The sequence below is a fragment of the Tinamus guttatus genome, unplaced genomic scaffold (assembly GCF_059628265.1).
Source record: "Tinamus guttatus ecotype Peru unplaced genomic scaffold, ASM5962826v1 Tinamus_guttatus_pri_ptg000989l, whole genome shotgun sequence".
Classification (NCBI taxonomy): Eukaryota; Metazoa; Chordata; class Aves; order Tinamiformes; family Tinamidae; genus Tinamus; species Tinamus guttatus.
Window position 1 is genome coordinate 439,382 of NW_028289523.1, and position 15,017 is coordinate 454,398.

The window sequence follows — 15,017 nt, forward strand, 5'->3', positions numbered from 1 at the left end:
CAAGGCTCTTTGTGGGGCTGTAGCAGCAGGGGTGGGCAGGGGGAATGGAGGCAGCCGGGTGCGTGGCACAAGGGGGCTCGTGTCCTGGTGTGGAGGGGGCTGCTTCTGGGGCTGCCCCTTTCCTCCCTGCTCAGTGTTTAGGCTCCAGGGCTGTATGTAGCACAGGGGTGGAGGGGACAACAGCCTTGTGCCTTTGGCCCTTGGATACAGAGAGGACTCGGCATCTCCCCATGGCGACATCGCAGAGGGCAAATAGTTGGGGTGACAACAGGGCACCACGGCAGGGGGGTCCCACGGGCTGGAGCAGCTCTGAGCACCCCCTCTGCTCACCCCAGACCCAGCTCACAGGGCAGCTCCTTGGGATAGTGGGTGCAGGTGAGGCGCTGCTTGCTCACCTGGAGAGCAGGGCCTGCAGCCAGGGGAGGAACCGCTGGTGCCGTGTCATCAGGCAATGGTTGCTCCAGAATGGGGTTGTCGCTCACAGGGGGCACCTTCTGCTGAGATGTCTCCCTGTCTGCGAACAGGCTGCGCAGGCTGGGTCTGACCCAGGTCTTGGAGGTGCTTTCCTCCACCTCTTTGCCTTGCAGAGCCTCTTCACCAGCATCCTCCTCCTCATCAGTGTGGCCTGTGAGCTCATCCTGCTCTGCCCTCAGGGCTCTCTTGCCTCTCCTTACCTCCTCCCTGGGGGCATGGGCATAGAGGCGCTCCAACACCTCCCACTTGCACCTCACATCCTTGAGCAGCTCCACTTGTGTGATCTTGGGGTTCCACAAGTCATAGAAGGAGTTTCTAGCGAGGAGCTAGAGAATAGACGGAGGTTTATGAAGGGGGCTTCACTTCCCCCCAGAATGGCTTCCTCGGCCCCACCAGCACAGGGACAACTGGGCTGTCACAGTGCAGAGCAGCAGCTGGTGCCAGCACCGCAAGGGTTATGGCTGCCCCAGCCATCCCTTCTGCTTACCTGCTTGGGTCGCACATTGAGCGATCCCAAGGCTGTCAGGGAGAAATGTGTTCCCTCATCCTCCTCTTCCTCGTCCTCGCTCTCCTCCAGGCTCTGCTGCTTCCTCAGGAAGGCGCCTTCTCGCAGCTGGGCCAAGCTCTGCCCGGTGCGCGCCAGGCAGCTGCTCTCGAGCTCCTCCAGCGGCTCCGTGCGGATGCTGAGCACGGACAGGTAGCGCGCGGTGTTGTCCGGGTGCACACGCAGCGGCTCTGCTCCCAGGTGGCAGATGATGCCCACAGGCTGCTGCTTTGGGCCCTGTCCTGTCCCTGCTCGGCATGGTGGGGCAGCCTTCCGGCTCTCTGCCCTCAGCTCCACCGCAATCTCTGCAAAGATGCTCTCCACAAAGCCAGCAGGCTCAAGCAGGGATGAGCATGTGGCCTCCAGTGAGCCAGCAGCAGCCATGTCTTCTGCAGAGCCGTGCGGTGCCTCTGCGAAGGGCAGGCTGGGGAGTTCAGTCTCCCGGGAACCCTCCTTGGCTGCCGGCGTGCACTGCTGGGCATCCTGTGGGGCAGAATAGGCTCTTTCTTCCTGGCACACCGTGGCGGGTGGCACTTCCACTTGAGAAAGCTGCAGCTCTCCCCCTTGGCACCCTGAGGATGTGCTTAGCACCAAGTCCTGATTCGGCACCGCTGCCTCCAGGCGCTGGTCCTTGAGCTGCTGGCCCACCTGTGGGGAGAAGGAGGCCCCTGGTGGAGGTGGTTGCATGGATACAAGTGGCCCCTGAAGCACAAGAAACCTCAGCCCTGTGTCCAAGGGAGGCTCGTGGCTGCACACAGCCTGGCTGAGCTCAGTCTAGAGCTGCTTGCTGAGCCTCAGCACAGAGCTCACAGGGTTTGGGTGGCCCTGGGAGGACCCCAGCTGGCGTCTTTTGTCCGAGAAAAAGTACCCAGGGCCGAGAATAAATGAGCTCTCCCCGGAAGAGCTCATGCCTGGCTATCTCTCCCCAACTCCCCTTCCAAACCACCCTTGTGCTCTCTGTGTCAGTCCCATCCCTGCTGCTCGCCTCTCCCTTCAGCCCCACTGCTCACCTCGCTCACGCTCTCCTGCAAGCCTGAGAGCCCATCTGCGGGCTGGGAACAGGCGTTCGCCTGCTGCTCCTTGTCCATGTCCAGGATCCTCTCGTGGGGACCTGACACCGGCACCAAGGGGAGCCGCTCCCTCCTGATCGAGCTGCTCTCCTCAGAGTGGGGACCTGGGGTCTTTTCCCTCAATAAAGGCAGGGTCACCATGGGGACCGCCCCCTCACAATGGTCTTGTGAGCATGATGCCACTGACATCACAAAGCCCTGGTGAGTGCCATGGGGACCTCATCACGATGTCCTGGTGGAGACCATGGGGACCCCATCATGATGCCTTGGTGGAGACCATAGGGACTCCATCATGATGTCCTGACCATCTCCATGGGGATGCCCATCACCATGTTGCTACCTCCAAGTCCTGATTCCAGCTTCTGAGCCTGCCTGGGAACTGCTATCCAGGGAGCAGAATGAATGTTCCTCTCTCCAGCTCTGCACTCCTCATGCCTTGCAGAGGCTGCACTTCTTCAGGCGCTCCATAGCAGAGATCCACACATGGCCATCACTGTTGGTCTGCCCATTAATCCTCACGCCTACAATCCTGACTGACTTTCTGTCTGTCCCTAGGCAGAGTTCCCTGCATCTTGCTGTGCTCTCCGGGGTTTCCTTTGTCCACCTCACCTACACCTTTCCCTGCCATCCCAGCCCATCACTCCCTCACCCTTGCTGTAGTCTTCTCTGAGTCATTCTCAGCTTAAGGCTCTCCTCACCAGCTTGGCCAACTGGTTGATGACCATCAGGTGAGCAGATGGGAACAGTCTCCTTCCAGGTGAAATGTGACAACATGCAGTCTTGCTGCCTTGCTCTAAGCTCAGCTCCAGGTTCTCCTCCAGCTCCTGCTGAAAAAAAAAAAAAAAAAAAAAAAAAAAAAAGGAAAATAGACTCTTTGCTCTTCATCCTCTCCATTTCTTGCTTGTCTTAAGCTGGTATGAGGGTACATGAAAGCAATATGAATTATGGTACCTGAAATGCAGAATTAAAACCTGAATCCTTCGGACATGTTTCTCCTTCTTGTATCAGTGCATGCTCAGATGTGCAGAGCTGCTGCTGCTGGAGGCCAGTTCTGTGCATCGCTGTGCCAGAACAAAGGCCAATCCAAGGGCACTCACTGAAGACTCCAAGGCCAACAGGGAAATCAGCAGGTTGTGAGGAAGCTCCAAAAGTGCCTTCACCCACTCTGCCCATTGACAGCACTAGCATCACCTTTGCTGGCCCCAGCAGGCCACCAAGCATGGGAAAGGGGATAACCAGCGGTACCAGGCACCCAAAGGCCATGCCAGTGCCGTAGGGACCATGGGTGTGCGTGTGCAGGTGCTCTAGGTGAGCACACCTGTATCTGTCACACTGGACTAGCCTGAGGCACAGGGCAGGATGGCTCCCAGAAGCACACTGCTATGTTCCCCTGTGCTTCCCTGGCACAGTTAACTGCGGGTGACATTCCTCCTCTTCTGGGAACTTTCCAGGCCAGCCCAGCTGGGTAAGGCAGCCCCAACAGAAGGAGTTGCTGCCCCAGGGGACTCTAAAGTACCTCGAGGCATGTGACAGAGGTAAAGAGGATGTCCAGGAAGGGCAAGTTGCTGCTGAGAAAATTCCTGTTCCTTCTGGATGAGGACAGCCTTTCATGTGGCCACATTGAGGACATCAGTAGCATACTCACTGTCAGGATCACCACAGGTGAGAAGATTCAGGAAGAGGAGACCCATCAGCCTTTAAGAACATAGGTTCATGAAAAGAGACCCCAGTGTCATGTGTCTCCCATTACTGATTCCTCCTTTCATGTGTTGGTGCTCAGGTGCTGATCCATAGGCCCTGGACCACCTTGAGAGGCCTCAGAGTTCCTGCCCTCTGCACCCATTCCAGGAGGTTGGGTCTTTCCTGGAGGTGCTGTGCTGTATTTGCCAGCCATGGCTGGCTGTAATGGGCACACCAGGCACCTGACACAGCTCTAGAGACCTTGGACTGAACTTAGGTGCCTGCCATGCAGGGATGTATGTGTGTCACTTTGCTTTGCTCTGATTTGAGCTCACATGCCCTAAATGCACATGTCTGGTTCCATTTCAGGTGGTCAAGGATACCCTCCTTGCCCCTATGTCCACCAGCTGGTGCTTGGGAAGGATGTCCGTCTCTCAGGATGGTTCCAAGAGAACTTGAAGACCCTTGCATTTGCCTTGGACCACCCCAGCCCCTCAGGCATTACAAGGTGTTATTACTGACTCCTACCCTCTCTCTCTAGCGATTAGAGATGCCAGGGCCGTTTCCTACCTGGGATGTGCTGTCAGGGATTGCAGCTGGTCAGTGAGATCCCTGACTCCCTTGGCAGAGACTGTTAACCTTGAGAAGATTAGAATGTATCTGTGAGATACGGAGTTCACACCAAGACAGCAGACAGTTGTTAGCAAGTTTAAGGAGGTTTGGCCACCCAATCATAAATCTGTTACTAGCTACTGTCCTTTGTAGCCCTCACCAATAAGCAGCAGCCACGACGAGGAGAGCGGGGTATAAATAGTGTACCTAAAAAATAATAAAGCGTAGTTTTGCGTTGCATCTACCCCAGTTGTTTGTGTTTTTGGCCGCCACGACTGCGACAACTGGTGACCCCGACGTGATAATAAGAAGTGGACCGCCTGGCGACTGGCGGTGGTGGCGGAGCCCGGCGGAACTTGAGAGCAGCGGGGAAGCTGCGTGGTCCGGACCTGTGATTTGACTCCTTGTGAAGGTGAGCCGCCGGGAACGGGATTGACACCTCTTGAAGGTGCGAGTGGGACTGACACCTCTTGAAGGTGCGAGTGGGACTGTCACCTCTTGAAGGTGCGAACGGGACTGACACCTCTTGAAGGTGCGCTGCAGAGAACGGAAATACACAGACATGGGGCAAAACCTGACAAAGCAGGAAGCCCTAGTTTTATCTACATGGAAGACCTTACTTGCTCAGAGAGGTATTAAAGTTACTGACTATGAGTTACGCCGCCTGTTGCTCTGGTGCCGAGGACAGGGGTTTGAGGCCACTTCAGCTGTTGCATTTAGTGTGAGCGCTTGGCAGAAGGTCGGTGATAAGCTGTGGGATGCGCTTTCTAGAGGCTCTAAAGAGGTAGAGGGTTTGCCTACTACTTGGCGACTGCTGCAGGACACCTTGGAGGATTGGGCAGCGGGGCACAACCAGGAGAGCATTCCTGTGATGCTGGAAAGTACCCCCCTATTGGGGGAAGACAGAGAGGACCAGGAGAAGCATCCTTCTCCTATAGAGTCTGTTACGGAGCAAATGGACGCTTTGCAGTGCTCCACGGGCACCTCTGGGTCATTGAAACATGAAACCAACTTGAGTCGTAAGTACCCCTCGCCTGATGAGCTGGTTAAGATGCGGCGACGGGGGAAGTCTCCCAGTGAGTTTTTGCCCCCCCTCTATAAGACACCTGCGCAACAGTTGGCCGAGTGGAATGCTTTAAATAAACCTGTGCTTCCCTCTGCTCCTCCTGAAGAGGGGGAGAAAGAAAATAATGAAGAAATCCGCAGTAAAAAACGTTTCCCACCCCCCCTCCCCCATGACTCCTCGGATGAGGAGGAGGAGGAGGCGGTTTCTGCTGTTCGTCCTTCTGTGAAAGAGACTATAGGGAGTTCTCAATGTCGGACCTTGAGATTAGCAGCTGAACCCTGGACTCTCCCCCCCGTCACGGTGACTGTGTTGCCGCGGCAGCCTGGCAAATTCTGGGATCAGGTTAGAAAAAAGGCAGCCGAAATGGGGCAATGGGATTTGTTAGATAAGATCGGTTACCCCTCAGAGGCCTCCACTCAAGTTGTCGGCTGTGGTTTGGAAGCTTTTCCTGTGTTTAAGGCGGCCCCCAACTCGGGAAGAAGGGATGAACATAGCACGATTGCCTGGAAAGTAGTGCAAGACCTGCAGACATGTACATCAAAATATGGTATTAACTCTTCAGAGGTAATGCGGCTGATCCGAATTATTAATACAGATCTTTTAGCCCCGTATGATATAAGCCATCTTGCTCAGATTCTGTTCCAGCCTGTAGAGTATCAAGTGTTTATGGAACACTGGAGGAGATTAGCTGAGCGGGCTGCACTAGACAACATGCGATTGCCGCAAGGAGATCCGCGGCAGGGAGTTGGCCTTGACGCTTTGATGGGAACGGGCCTTTTTGCTAACCCTGATCTTCAGGCTCAATGGGACCCTAGTATTCTTGAACAGGCACAACGTTTAGGTATGTCAGCTCTGACACGAACTATGGAGCTGGCCTCGCCCCGTCCTAGATATACAACAATCAAGCAAGGGGTTAAAGAGCCATTCTTACAATTTGTTGAACGGATTGCTACATCATTAGAAAAACAAGTAGAGGACGATGATTTGAGACAGAGACTGTGCACTCAGCTAGCTAAAGATAATGCTAATGAAGATTGTCAGAAAATAATTGAAGCAATGCCAGGGAATCCAACTATTCCTGATATGGTAACAGCTTGCTCAAGAGTGGGAACAATAACACATAAAATGACTGTTCTAGCTGCAGCTCTTCGTCCCAATCCCAGGTGCTTTGGATGCGGTCAGGAGGGGCATATCAAGTCTGCTTGCCCGTTTCAGAGTGCAGCTGCTAAGCAAAAAGGCAAAGCGGCAAGGCATTTTGCTAAGCCTGTGGACAATACTTGTAATCGATGTGGCAGGGTAGGGCATTTTGCCAAACAATGTCGATCTAAATTCCATATTAATGGCTATATTTTGACGGGAAACGAGGAAGCGAGCGCGAGGAGGCGCGCGAGGACACAAGTACCTCACACAGCGATTCCATGCATGAGAACACCTCCGACGGCTTATCCCTCTGCGACCATCTCACAGGGAAAACCCGTGGATCAGCAGGCATGGATGTATCCACCGCCGACACAGTAACTCTGTCAACTACGGATATTGTTAAAGTGCCTCTGGATGCAAAGGGGCCTATAGGCCAAGGACTCAGTGCATTATTAATTGGACGGTCTAGCAGTATTTTAAGTGGATTAATTGTTCATGTAGGTGTTATTGATTCGGATTATACTGGGCAAATTTGTGCTATGATGTCTACTCCCTATCCCCCAGTAACCATTCCTAAAGGTACCCGTGTTGCTCAACTTGTGCCTTTTTTGAGTTGTGTTCCTCACACAGAACTTAAGGAACGACGAGAAGGAGGCTTCGGTTCTACAGGTCCACCTCAAGTTTTCTGGTCGCAAATTGTATCAGCGCAGAGGCCACAAATGACATGTACCATCTCCAACAAAGGCTATTCACCATCAGCGTTGAAGATTACGGGTTTGTTGGACACTGGGGCTGATGTAACTATTATCTCTCAACATTCCTGGCCGTCATCTTGGCCCATTGTGAACACTGGGATGGGTGTAGTAGGGCTGGGGGGATCCACTCAAGGGGGCATGTCTCTTGTACCTGTGCTGATCACCAATCTTGAAGGGCAAATAGCAACGATCAAACCATACATAACCTCTGCACCCCTGAACTTGTGGGGAAGAGATTGTTTAGGACAATGGGGCGTTAGGATTACGACGGATTTTTTGACGGGGGCCACTGTGCTGCAGGGTGTTCAACGACCCACACTTGCTTTAACCTGGTTAACTGACAGGCCTGTGTGGGTGGATCAGTGGCCCCTAGCAGAGGAAAAGTTGCAAGCCCTGCAAGAATTGGTGTCAGAACAGTTTGTGACTGGGCACATTGAACCCTCTCACAGTCCTTGGAATACCCCTGTATTTGTAATTAAGAAGAAATCTGGCAAATGGCGACTTTTACATGACCTACGACAGGTAAATGCTGCCATGGCCACCATGGGAGCTTTACAGCCCGGCCTTCCTGCACCCTCAATGATCCCTATGGACTGGGATATTGTGGTAATAGACCTGAAGGACTGTTTCTTTACCATTCCATTAGCACCCGAGGATAGGGAAAAATTTGCCTTTACTGTATTACCTATAAACCATTCTGAGCCAGCCAAAAGATATCAATGGAAGGTGTTACCTCAAGGTATGAAAAATTCGCCAACAATTTGCCAATGGTTTGTTGCTCAAGCTTTATCTCCTGTTCGGCAGCAATTTCCAGACTGTTATTATTACCACTACATGGGTGTTCAGCACATGACTGGGATTCCCCATTCCCCTACAGGCCAAGCCATTGTTGAACGTTTACATGGCACTCTGAAGCGCCTCGTGCAAAAACAAAAAGGGGGAATGCAGGGGGAGTCCCCACAGGCAAGACTAAAGCTGTATATGTGCTTAACTTTCTTTCCTTCCCTAACAACTCTACTCTGTCACCCATTTTTTCACATTTTTCCTCTTTGACTATAACAGAAAAGGTACCACAGCAGGTACCGGTGCAAGCTCGTGATCTGGTTACTGGCCAATGGTCTGGGCCACATGAGCTCATAACTTGGGGAAGGGGATATGCTTGTGTCTCCACAGAAAGTGGACCGCGATGGGTTCCAGCACGGTGTGTGCGACCTGCGTTGCAGTCGCTGCCCTCCTCATCCTCGGAGGTTATGGAGGAGGAGATTGGTGTCCAGCCCCTCCCTGAAGAATTGGCAACAACATCTGGGTAACCTTAGCCAACACCATCAATCAATCAAAGCACCGTATGCCTGGCTACCAGCGATCCTCGAAATCCTCTTTCAGGGCTTCAACTGCTGCCTAATATACTGACAATGGATCAATGAGATCAGAGATCCAGACTCGGGGTGAGGGTAAAGACTACAATTGCTCCAACTGACAGAGTATGCAAGTTGCAAATGGATGATGGATGGAAGTAGTTAAATAAGTTGTTTGGCAACTGGGGTTTGTCTGGGTGGTTTGAAGAAGTGAAGACGTAAAGAAAGTAAAGACGTAAAGAAAGTAAAGACGTAAAGAAAGTAAAGACGTAAAGACGTAAAGACGTAAAGACGTAAAGACGTAAAGACGTAAAGACGTAAAGACGTAAAGACGTAAAGACAGTAAAGAAAGTAAAGAAGTGAAGAAAGAAGTAATTATTGTGGTTGTGTTATTAATGGTACCTTGTTTGATCGGTTTGCTGCAAAGGGCCCTGCAGCAAACCGTTAGTGCCATTTTTGTAACACAAATACAAAAAGGGGGAATTGTCAGGGATTGCAGCTGGTCAGTGAGATCCCTGACTCCCTTGGCAGAGACTGTTAACCTTGAGAAGATTAGAATGTATCTGTGAGATACGGAGTTCACACCAAGACAGCAGACAGTTGTTAGCAAGTTTAAGGAGGTTTGGCCACCCAATCATAAATCTGTTACTAGCTACTGTCCTTTGTAGCCCTCACCAATAAGCAGCAGCCACGACGAGGAGAGCGGGGTATAAATAGTGTACCTAAAAAATAATAAAGCGTAGTTTTGCGTTGCATCTACCCCAGTTGTTTGTGTTTTTGGCCGCCACGACTGCGACAATGTGCTGCACAGGTCTCTGTCTTCTTGAGTTCAAGAGAATGTTTTTTTCACATAGTCATGTGAAAAAGTGGTCATGCTTATGACCACTTTGAGGCCATCTGCAGACCCCTGTACTATGGGATCCTCCTGAGCAGCAGAACTTGAAATGGCAGCAGTTGCCTGGGCCTCTGAGTTTCTCAATGCCCTGGTCTGCTAACACTTTCATGCTTTCTTTCTGTAGAGACAGCTCTACGGACAGTAGTTTTGTGAAATCCCCCAAATCCTCAAGCTCTCCTGCCAGGCTACAGGCATTTCCATATATTTGTGATGCAAAACATCAGGATGTGGCACAAAAGACAGATTGGTCATGATAGACCCTATTACCAAGAGCCAAGGACACCGTGTGTGCAATGGCCCCACTTGAGAGCAGAGAAATGCTGGCATGGAGAGAACATGTCAATGCAATGGTGAAAGAAGGTTCCCACTAAGAGAGCAAAGCCTGCAGTGCCCAAGGCCAGGGAGAAACATAGTGTGACTGTGAGGAAATGGCAGGAGAGGGCTTTGTTGCCTGAGCCGATTTGTAGCACCTTGGGGCCTGTGACAGAGTTGGGCCAATATCCAGGCAGGAGAAGGCATCATTGAAAGTGTTCTTGGGCTGGAGCTGTCTATGATCCAGCCATCCTGAGGCCATCATTAGCCCAGCCATATCATCCAGGGTGAAAGGAGGTTCTGTTTGATAAAAGCAAGAAGCTGTTAAGAGACCAGAGACCAGAGCAGACACCTTGGTGTGATGTGCCTCTCCCATTTAGGGAGCACGCTTGGCTGTAGGAGGGATGGACTTGGCCTAAAGGCAGTGGTGGGATCCAGTTGTTTTGGCACTGGTAGCGAACCCGAGAGGTCCTGGGGTGCTTGCCCAGCTCCAACTCCAAAGGGACATGACTTCTCATAGATCCCATGCTAGAGGAGGCATTTGGTTATGCTGGACAACGCAGGCACCTGTCTTGGCCCAGCCAGCCTATTCCAATGTCACTGAATGATATGCCTGCCCTGAATTATATTAACTTTTTGCACTATGATGATCTGCCTGGGTCTCTGCTTTATACTGCATGGTGCTCACATAGTAGTGGAAGGCACCTGGGGTCATTTGAGATGGCCAAGGACATTCCCCCCCTGTCTTGTCCTGGAGCTCCATGAGAATGTGGGTCTGAGATTTGCTTCTTAAGAGCAAACAGACATGGGCAGGTTTCTGGTACCTCCTCTGCCTCTTCAACTGTCCCCAGCTGTTTGTGTGTTGCCAGCTGACTCCCACCCTCCATCAGCAGTGATTACAAGGGGAGCTTAGAGAAGGAGCTCCCATGGAGATGTCAGTGCTGTGCACACTTCAGCATGGGGAAGCAGAATCCCACCTTCTGTGTATTCAGGGGAGGAATGTGAAACCCATCCCAGATCAGTGACTTCTGAACCAGCATGTGATGCCCACATTGACTCATCTGAATCAATGAGCCTCCTTCTTGCCCCTGTCTGGGTGTCCTGCCTATTAGGGTCTTACTAACTAGGGACTTCCAGAGTGGGACCTTTTTAACTTACATAGATAGTCATCCTCTGATGAAATAGATGGCAAGCTGGGAATCATTCTTTCTCCACTCAGTTGGAAAGGACAACAAGTGATTATTTTAGTTTACTTAACAAACATTCCCCAGGAGGAGGGAGCACAAGGGACAGAGAAATTGGTGAGTTCAGCTGTTCCTCTGCTCCTGAGCGGGGCCAGGCTCCTGGGACGGAGGCAGCTCGTGGCAGCCTGGCAGCACTGCCCAGAGACAGCCGAGTGCAGGAGCAGCTCCTGTGCCAAGAGCAGCAGGGCTGCGGGCACTGCCTGCTGCTGCGGACAGCAGAGGAGAGAAGGCAGCGAGAGGGGAACGGCAGAGTGGAGCAGGAGGACAGAGCAGAGCTCACTGTGGAAGTGAGCTCCCAGCCCCTTGCATGGTAAGTCTCTGGCTGCAGGGCAATGCTACTGAGTTTCCAGAGGGGTCTTCTGCACCCAGTCAATGCCATCACTTGTTAGGGTTTGGGGCAATCGCTCTCCCCCCATCTCCAATGCAGAGGATGCTTCAGAGCAGGATTCCCTGCCTCAGCGTCACAGGGACAGGGCATCCTGCTTCCTTCTCCCGGGGATGCTGCAGGGCTGTGAAGCTGGGTGTGCACCCAGGTCTGCATGGGCTCTAATCCAGAGCAGTGTCCCTGTGCCCCAGGATTGCTCCTTGCTTCCCTCCTGTCCGTGCTGCTGCTGGTCTTCTCTTAGGCTCACTTGGGTGGAGAGGATTTCAGCTGCAGTTCAGATATCAATGCTGCAAGTTATGTGAAACAGGGGTCTGCATGGGAGTGTGGTTTTTAGGGTAACATGTAACTGTGATCATCCTCCAGCTCAAAGAGTGTGAGTGCAGGACAGCTGGAACCTGGGGTAATAGAGAAGCTCTTGTCACTCTGCCCCAAGTGGTAGGGAAGCCTTTCCTCTCAGCACTTGCAGCAGAAAGGACAATGATCGTTATCTTCAAAGAGCGCTGCCCAGGTGGGAGAGGGGCATCTCAAAGAAAATAAATAATGTCAAAAAAAGAAACCAACTTTCTTCTACAATCCACATCCTTTAGAAATGGGTGTGAAGATGCTGAACAGCCCTGTTGTGTGAAAAGTGATTTTATTGTGAGTGTTAGAATTACTCACTCCAATTCCTTCCACATTCCATGGGCAGAGGTCCCAAATCCTTACAACACACCTGGTCAGCACAAAATGGGGTTCAAGCCATATAAGTGCACAGATGCCCCTTCCCCGTCCCCTCCCCCTAGTAAAGAGAGAATCAGTGTGATGTGTTTTTAATGAGAAATTGATTTTTTTTTAATTTACTGGTTTTTCTTTCTTGAAATGTCTTTTCCTAAAATGCCACATCTTTTTTTTTTTTTTTTTTTTTTAACTCCCAGGACAGTGCACTATGCCCTGAGATAGCAAATGTCCAACAGCAGCTCCTTCAGTGAGTTCCTCCTCCTGCCATTCGCAGACACGTGGGAGCTGCAGCTCTTGCACTTCTCGCTCTTCCTGGCCATCTACCTGGCTGCCCTCCTGGCCAACGGCCTCATCATCACAGCTGTAGCCTGCGACCACCACCTCCACACCCCCATGTACTTCTTCCTCCTCAACCTCTCCTTCCTCGACCTTGGCTGCATCTCCACCACTGTCCCCAAATCCATTGCCAATTCCCTGTGGAACGCCAGGGCCATTTCTTACTTAGGATGTGCTGCACAGGTCTTTATGTTTCTTTTTTTGGTAACAGGAGAGTATTTCCTTCTCACAGTCATGGCCTATGACTGTTATGTTGCCATCTGCAGACCCCTGTATTATGGGATCCTCATGGACAGCAGAGCTTGTGTCAAAATGGCAGCAGCTGCCTGGAGTAGCAGTTGTGTCGATGCTCTCCTGCACACTGGGAACACATTTTCCTTACCACTCTGCCAAGGTAATGTGGTGGAGCAGTTCTTCTGCGAAATCCCCCAGATCCTCAGGCTCTCCTGCTCTAATTCTGACCTCAGGGAAGTTGGAGTCCTTGTGATTACTTTTTGTGTACACTCTGGGTGTTTCATTTTCATTGTGTTGTCCTACGTGCAGATCTTCAGAGCTGTGCTGAGGATCCCATCAGAGCAGGGCCAGCACAAAGCCTTTTCCATATGCCTCCCGCACCTGATTGTGGTCTCCCTGTTCATCAGCACAGCCATGTTTGCCTACCTGAAGCCCCCCTCCATCTCCTCCCCAGCTCTGGATCTGGTGCTGGCTGTTCTGTATGCGGTGGTGCCTCCAACAGTGAACCCCCTCATCTACAGCCTGAGGAACAAGGAGCTCAAGGATGCCCTGAGGAAAGTAATTTCATGGACATTATTCAGAAATGGTAATATTGGTGTTGCTCTCCACATGTGAATCCCACTGTATCCTGTACCAGGACTGAGCAATATTTCTTTATGTTTATTAGATTTACTATTACTAGCATTTGTTAACATGCTGCTACACAAATGGTTGGATTTGTTCCTCCTTGAATTAGACTACTTTGTCTCATACGGTTTCCAAATAAATTGATGTCTAAGTCTGGGTCAGAGCTGACCCCCTCACTCTGTCATTAAAAGCAGAAAGTTCCACCCAGTGCAGTGCCTGAAGGCTGCTCTTTAGAGGAAGCTGCTTTTAAGAATAGGCTCAAGGAATTGTACCCCAAAGGCATTGCTTCACAGGATTCTCCATGTGTGCAGGAGAAAATAGCTCATAAATGTGTAATGAGCTCTGCATTTAGGACTCGCTCATTGGTGACCAGTGACTGTGGAAGGGATGAACCTTTCTGGAAAGGTGAAGCAACTCATCAGAGATGTTGTCTTCAAGCATGTGGAGGAAAGGACGGGCATCAGCAGTGGTCAGCATGAATTCACCAAGGGGAAATCAAGCTGAATCAGTCTGAGAGTCTTCTAGGATGGAAGGACTGGCTGGGGAGATGAGGGGAGATTGGTGCATGTTGTCTGCCTTGACTTCAGCAAAGTCTTGAACACTGTCTCCCATCATGGGCAAGGTCAAGAAGTGTACGTTTAGATGAGCGGACAGCAGCTGAATGGCAGAGCTCCATGGGTTGTGATCAGTGGTGCAGAGTCTAGCTGGAGGCCTGGAGCTCTTGGTGTTCCCCAGATGTCAACATTGGGTTAAGTCTTGTCCAGCTACTTGATTAATGACCTGGATGAAGGGGATGAGTGCATACTTAGCAAGTGTCCTTATGGTCCCAAACTGGGAGCAGTGTCTGATACCCCACACCTCCGTGCAGCCATTCCAAGGGAAATGAGCAGGCTGGAGAGTTGGGCCTCATGAAGTTCAGGGTCCTACACCTAGGGAAGAATTACTGAATGCACTGGTACAGACTGCCTGTGCCTCATCCTTATAGTGACTGGTACTTGTGTAGGAGGAAAAAGCATCCAGTGTCACCTGAGATGGCCAAGGAAATCCACAGTGCCCTGGCACAGTTGTGGGTGACCATGGACAAATGTCACAAACATGCAGGACCAGATGCAGCTCTGCGGAGAGGGACCTGGGTGTCATGGTGGATGATAAGGTTCAGGACTGCTAGGCAGGGACTCCCATATAGCCTTCATTTTTCTTTTGCATTACCTTTTATGATACACAAGCCTGTGGTGCATGCTCACCACAACTGGGCCTGCTGCACACAGGGCTGCATTAGGAAGTGCCTGGACACTCAGGCAAGAGCAGTTCTAAGCCCCCATGACTCAGCCCTGTTGTGGCCACATGTGGAATTGTGTGTCCCACTGTGGTACACCCAGTACTGCAGCAATGAGGAGGAACAGAAGAGGCTCCAGAGCGGTTCTGCAGAGATGGGGTTGGAGACCTAAAGCACATGGCCTGTGTGGAGATGCTGAGGAACCTGAGTTTCTTCAGCCTGGTGAGGTGTTACAGCTAAGGTGAATATAACACTGGCCAGTGACTGCTAGAAGGGTGGTTTCAGAGATGATGGA